The sequence below is a fragment of the Camelus dromedarius genome, chromosome 31 (assembly GCF_036321535.1).
Source record: "Camelus dromedarius isolate mCamDro1 chromosome 31, mCamDro1.pat, whole genome shotgun sequence".
NCBI lineage: Eukaryota > Metazoa > Chordata > Mammalia > Artiodactyla > Camelidae > Camelus > Camelus dromedarius.
The window spans coordinates 15,013,675-15,021,079 of NC_087466.1; positions in this window are offsets into that span (position 1 = coordinate 15,013,675).

Genomic DNA, 7,405 nt, shown 5'->3' on the forward strand with positions numbered 1-7,405 from the left:
AGCGTTTCCGGCAGAGGGAATAAAGCTAGAAGAAAACCAAAACTCTTAATCCTTGCTCAGAGCCTTAGTCTCTTCACCTGTAAAATGGGGCTCACTCATCGCCACCCTGTATCTCCCCCAGAGGGTGGCCAGGAAGGTGAGTGAGAGTTTGTAAATTAAACAGGACTCTTACTTAGTTATTATCACCATCCCAGCAGCCCAGTAAAGTGGAGAGGGCAGAGGAAAGTCAGGGACCAGCTGTCTTGGAAATGTTGCCTAGTGACCTGAAATCATGGGACGGATTCCTTTTTCCTCTGCCTGTTTGTGCTTCATCAGAGCTGCGTGACAGACTGGCTTGTTCTGATTCTGACAGTGACAGCTTACAAAATCCGCAGCAGATAGGATGACACAGCCGACTGCCAATAGCTGCGCGCGCGCGCGCGCACACATATACACACACACACACACACACACACAGCCACAGCCACGCAGACCTCAGATCTAAGCCAGCACAGACACAGTTGTTGGAGGACAAAGAAGGTCTTTGCCAAAGTGCCAGAAACTGAGAATCTCTGGGTACGTCCAAGACTGCTCACTAGGTTAGCTGTTCCCAAAATGAGTTTTGTACAAAGTAAAGGGAGTGGTTTGGGTTCTGCAGGCAAATAATTTGGGGAAGTCCTGGGTTAGAACTTAACTGTTCTTCCATCTGATGATGTGCATTGTGAACCTCTGAGAAGATACAGCTGGTCGCTCTTGTTGCCTCACAGATCAGCCTAACATCGAGTGGCACAAAGCGATAAACATTTAAGATCCCACAATTTCTAAGGTTTGGGAATTTGGCTGAGGCTTAGCTGGTGGTTCTGATTTACGGTCTCCCATGAGGTTGAATCAAGATGTAAGCCAGGCTGCAGTCATCTAAAGGTTTGCCTGGGGCTGGAGGGTCTGCTGCTAGGCACACTCTTGTGGTTATTGGCTGGAGGCCTTAAGTCTCTCAGCATGTGGGTCTCTCCATAAGGCTGCTCGAGTGTCCTCATGATATAGCAACTGACTTCCCTTGGAGCAGGTGATCCAAGAGAGAGCCTGAGACAAAAGCCCGGTCAGTTTGTTGTGATCTGTCCATGGAAATGGCATGACACCACTTTTGCTCTGTGCTGTTGGACAGTGCTCCCATAGAGGGACAGAGTGGATCAGAATTTGTTCTGGCCCAAGGCAAGACATCTGAGCTCTAATACTCAACACCAACACTCACTGGCGAAGGTCTGCCCTAGGGACGGAAGTGGGGGATGCAAACTCCCCCGCGAGGAGGTAAACATCAGGCTTTTTGACCCTGTGGCTGCGGGAGTCCCAGGGTGGTTCTGCAAAGACAAATCACAGATGCAAACCCGTGCAAACGAGAGTACCCAGAAGCCAGGGGAGATCTGCTCGGAAACGTAAAAGGCACATGAGGAGATCTGAGCAGATCGCCGGCAGTGTCTGCGGCATTTCTACTCGGGGATAATTGGAAATGACAAAATGGCTCAACTGTAGGGGATTAGTTGGACAAATGATGGTCGTTGCCTACATGGGAAAAAGGATGCAGCCATTAACTACCATGCTCCAGACAATGATGTCTTGTCACAGAACACGGGGAAAGCTGGCCTCAAATCATCAGTATATACGACGTTCCATCTTAAATATATATATATATATATATATATATATATATATATATATATATATATATATATATATAAATTTGCATTTATAGTTTAGCTGCTCTAAAGTGACACTATTTTTTTTAAGAAGGTGAGTGTTCAAGTTATTTTATTTCCCATTGTGCATCACTGGGTTGTTTGAAGAGTCTGCCTAGAGAAGGTATTGCCTTTAAGATGAGAAATGTAAACCTAGTTGCTGAATCTGAGATTTGAGTCTCATTAGGGACCCTTTGATATAACATATTACCTGATGCAAATTTCACTTCCCTACCTGCAACGTGGTGTTTGTGGGGCCGTCGAGTGTGGTAGTTATGCACACATTCCAGAGCAGGACTGCCCTGGTTGGAATTCTGTGCCATCATTTATTAGCCAGGTGTCCCTGAGCAAATTTCTTAACTTTTTTGTGCCGCCGGCTCCTTGGCAATGACACAGAGGTGATGACAGAGGGCCTTGTAGAGTTGTGTTGAGGAGTAAATGAGTCAAGATATGTGAAATACTTAGAGCAGTTCCTGGCAAGTAGAAAGCACTTTGGCAGGGTAGACCTACCTTCCCCTACCCCGCCCTCACCCCAGTTAGTCTGAACGGCTACAATCTCGGTAGGCTCTTCCTCTTCTCATTAAAGCTGTTCTGTTCTGCCGCATCCCTTTGGGATCCTGCCAGGTATAAGTGGGTAGTGACGGATGAATCAGGTTGCCCAATCACAGTCATCCACTCGCAAGTCTTAACCTCCTCCAGGGAATGCCCTTTAACCTGGTTTCGGAAGCTCCTGAGAGCCCTGTGCGGGGGTGGGGTGGGAAACACCTGTGGCGTCTGCCTGGCAGCTTCCATGTCCTTTTCCTCTGGTCACAACCCCTTAATGTCTCTTTGGGGCATCCTCGCTATTATGTGTGGTTTCCTTGGGAATTGCCATCACAGGGCCCTGTCCTTCCTGCACCGAGGGTGGGCACGCGGCCCAGGCTCAGCCAATCAGGGTCTCTCCTCAGAATGCGAACCTTTTGCAGAGACTGGAGGACTGGGAACATCCGAAGCTGATTAATCCCAGCGACCATGCCCTGAAGAGATGACCGTTTTTCTTACTCCCGCAATCCCTGGAGCAGTCCCCTTCCTGTCCTTCCTGGGGTTCGCTGCTTAGCGTTCCTTTCAGTTATATGAGCTATACCACATCCTTTTTGAGAAAGACAGGTGGTGGGCTGAAAAGCATCCCCACGCCACCTATCAAGTGACACCTGAGTTCTAATCCAGCTCAACAAATAACTCCTGTGACCTTGGGCAAGTCCTCCCACGTCTCCCTTTGCTCCTCCATCTCCTGGAACCATCCCAGGAATGCAGTGGGGCTCAGGATCCTGCCCTACGCCCCCTTTGCTTCTCCCTGGGATCATCACACACATTGCATAGCCCCAGTAGCCATCTAAGCCGGCACACCCAGTGCCTCTTTCCAGTCCAGGTCGGCTCTCTGGAGCGCCAAATCTCTTCTAAACATTTCCACCCAAGGGCACCTCAAACTCCCTGTATGCAAGACAGAATTCAATCTCTTCCTGCAAACTGCTCCGCTCCCTCCCTTCCCCCACTTTAGTACATGGATCAGCACACGCCCCTCCCCCAGAAAACCCAGAACTCTCCTAGATTTCTCTCTGTCCTTGTCAGCCTGTCACCAAGCATCATTCATACTCTGAGGTCCTCTGTCACACGAGTCCTCTTGTTTGTCTAGCACTTGTCACTTTGCAGCATCCATTCATCTGTTTATCAAGGAACTCTTACAGAAGGTCCAGTGGGCGGGTGATAACATCCCGACTGGAGGAAATAAGGAATCAAAGAATGGAAGTCATCTGCCCGAGGTCACATAGAAACTAGGAAGCAGATTTGAACCCAGGGCTGTCTGAGCCCACAGCCCATGATAGGTCCTCCAGAACTCCCTCTGTCCAATTCCTGGATTCCGGAGGAGCAAGATTTGGGCCAGTGTCTCTGGTTACTAAGGTCCCCAGGGTGCAAACAACGATGTGTTGTTCATGAGCTCATCTGCTCCGCATTGCTCCACCCGGTTCCTAATCTGGGCTCGTGACCTTGGAATTCATCTCCCAGACAACCAGGGTGATGTAGCAAACACAGGTGGAGCTGCCAACTTGGAGCTGAGCTGCCCTGGGGAAGGACTGGCGGTGCAAACCCAGGAGGTGTGTGTGGGGCAAGGGGGTGCTGACGTCCACGAGGGCATCAGCCCAGAACCTCCCCTCTACATAGTTAGCGCCATGTCCTCCTGACGGGGTGGAGGAATCTGACACCCAGTCCTGGCAGGGCCATGAGGAGCTGGAAGCACTGGAAGACAGGGAGGGTGGTGGCCTGCGGTGAGCACAGAACACTTGCTGTGTGGTCCAGGGTCCGGGGAAGGTTCAGGAGACCCAGGCTCCCCACCTGGTCTTAACTCCCAAGTATGCCCCGCTCCTGAGCCCCTTTCTCCTCCTCCCCTGCATCCACCTTGATCTGGGCCTACATTCCAATGTAGGCTCTTTCTACCCTTGTCTCCACAGTCCATTTCTTTTTGATTTTGGTAAAGTATGTAACAAAATTTGCCATTTTCACCAATTTTACCAGTGCGCAGTTCAATGATGTTAGTTACATTCACAATTTGTGTCACCGTCACTACTTTCTGTTTCCAAAACTTTTATCATTTCAGATAGAACCCTGCAGGCATTAAGCAATAACTCCTGCCTTTCCTTTCTCTCCCTGGTCCCTGGTAACCTCTCATCTCCTTTCTGGCTCTGTGAATGTCTGCTCTAGATATTTCATAGAAGTGGAATCATACAATCTTTGTCCTTTTGTGTCTGACTTCTTTCATTAGGCGTCATGGCTTTAAGGTCCATCCCTGTTGAAGCAGGTGTCAGAATTTCATTCCTTTTTATGGCTGAGTAATATCCCATTGTATGGGTGGGCCACATTTTGTTTATATGTTCATTTGGTGAACACCCCACGTCAAGTTGTCTGCAAGAGCTAGTGCAATCCTGGGAAAATATTACCCAGACCATCGCACAAGTTTATTTAAACCCTCCTATGGCTCCTTGATTCATTTAGAGCTATAGTCCTTATTATGGCTGCAAAGCCCTAAAGGGTTCTCTCTCCGAACACACACACTCCAATACCTTTGTGCCTCTCCAACCTCATCCCTTTCCACTCTCTATTCCTTGCTGTTCTGTGAATACCACAGGGCCTTTGCACACGCTCTTCCTTCTGCCTGGAATGCTTTCCCCTGCCCTGAGACATCTTCATGGCTAACATCCTCATCTCCCTCAGGTTTTTACTCAGCTGTCACCTTCTCAATAAGGCTCATCCTGAACACCCTCTTTAAAACTGCCACCTGCCTCCCCTCCATCCATCATTCCTCATCCCCCTTGTCATGATCTACTGTTTCCATAGCACATGTCACTTTCTAACATATTATATGGTTTATCTATTATTTCCATTGTTTATTGTCTGCACCCCATCTCTGGAATGCAAGCTCTATGAGGATGGGCTTTTTCTTTCTTTTTCTTTTTCTTTTTTTTTTTTTTTTTTTTTTTTTTGCCTGTTGCGTTCATCAGTATATCTGAAGTACCTTAAAACAGTGGCTGGTGTGCAGTAGGCACTCAGGAAATACTTGTTAAGTGGATGATTATGAGTTGGGACACGTTTGTGCACTTCCCTGAGCCCCTGTTTCCCCATCTGTGAGTCAGGGATGGTGGGTGTCACGTTAGGAATCGTATCAGATGATGACTGTCACCTCCCTGTGTAAATCGTTAAGCATCGTGCAATCAAGAGGGGGTGGAAGAACCTGAGCTTCACGGAGTACCCTCAAGGCCAGATACTTCCCATGACGTATCTCATTTGATTATCTCCATTTTAGAGATGAGGAAACTAAGGTCCAAGTAGGTGGAGTAACTTGCCTCTCAGTCACACGGTGTGAAAGCGTTACAGAGTCAGAGCCTCAACCCAGCTGTCTGACTCTGTAAGTTGCTTCTAGCTCTGGTGTTTCATAAGCGTAAGAGAAAGCTCTGCCTTCTCCAGGGACCAGCTCCGAGCCCAGGGGAATGGCAATGAGGATGAAGATGTGAGTAACAGCTGCTTTTGTTGAGAGCTTCCTGCATGTGTCAGGCTCACGTTACTGTGTGCCAGGTGCTTTACATATGCCGTCCTCACAAGAGAGCAGGAAGCCGCTGTGATTATTCCCCCATAACCGATGAGGACCCTGAGGAGCCGAGAGGTCAGACCGTTTGCTTGGGGCCACACAACTAAGAAGTAGCAGAGACAGCATTTGAGCCGAGAGCAATCCAGCTCCCGTGGCATCTTGGAAGGGGCCATGATCGTGGAGATGGGGTTTCTTTAAGGCCACATAAGCTGCCACCCCCACCCCCACGACCATCCCTGGGGACCTCCCTATCTGAAAAAGACCACACAGGGCTCTTCTGTAGCCAGGAAGGCAAGCATGCTTCCAGCCCCTCACACCTGCCTCCTCAGTGTCAGCGGCGAGATATGGAAGGAATGAGGCATCAGTGGGAGCTGGGATGGGGATCCCACGGGCCTGTACTGCCAACAAAGACAAATGAATGGACCACTCAGCAAAGCAGGGCACTTCCACCCCAGAGCGGAACTGTCACTGGGAAATAAATCATCGCAGTGCCACACCGGATGTGCCAATTTCAGCGGGAGAAGATGAGCGCATTTATCTGCCTGGTGACACCCTGGCTGTCTTCAGGCGGTGATGGGGTGTGAAAATATTCCCAGCATGCACTCTGCCCCAGGCAGGTTGGGGGCAGGGGAGGGAGCATCTCATTGCAGGAATGGTGTTTGTTTCAGACTCCTCATGGTCACCCAGATGCAAGGTCCTGATGCTTTCTATGCGGTTTTAAGTGACCATAATCATAGCAGTAGTTAGCATCTCCTGAGTGCTTACTATGTGCCAGGCATTGTGGTTTTTTAAATATACATTATCTCACTAACTGGCTAAAATTTAAATACTGTTAAGTCTCTGTTATGTATGAAAATGACCCTTTGAGTGTGTCTATTCTTTATAATTATTCTCAAGCCTTAAATCACATCTACAAAAGGTGGTCCAGCCCAAGTCATCTCCCAAGGGTCTCACCAACTTCCCACCATCACTGGCAGTAACATTCACATCAAGCTTCTCTCCGTGGTTGGGACTCTGAATTAAAAAGAGACAGCTGGGGTTAGGGAAGGGCGACCAGGCAGGAAGCAGAAGAGGAGAATGTGGAAAAGCCAGCCCGTGGGGAGGGGAAGGATGCTGAGGTCCAGGGCACCGTGTCCTGAGAGCTAAGTTCCTGGCGTTCTGAGCAGCCCGGTTACGCTGTCCTGCCAAGTTCTGCTGTGCCCGGACAAAATGTTATTGGTGGAATGAAGGCTCCTAAAATCTGTCATCCTTGGGGGGACGGGGGAGGTTTACAGAATACTGCTGTGTCTGTGGAGGTATCTGTGTTAGATAAACAGAGTGGAGAGGGACAAGGAGGAGGTGCTGGGTGGGCACTTGGCAGGTTCAGGTCACACAGTTCTCAAGACAACCCCACTTGACAGAAGAGCCTAGGAAGGTGAGAGAACGTGCCCACAGCCTCACGCCATTGGTGGGATATTACTGTAAGGCCTCCCCAAATATTTGCCATTGGAAGTCTCCTGAGTCCTGACTGGCCCCTCCTCAGAGACCCGCTCACCTAAACTCTCCTAAGTCCTGTCGGAGGACCCCTGAGCCTGCAGCC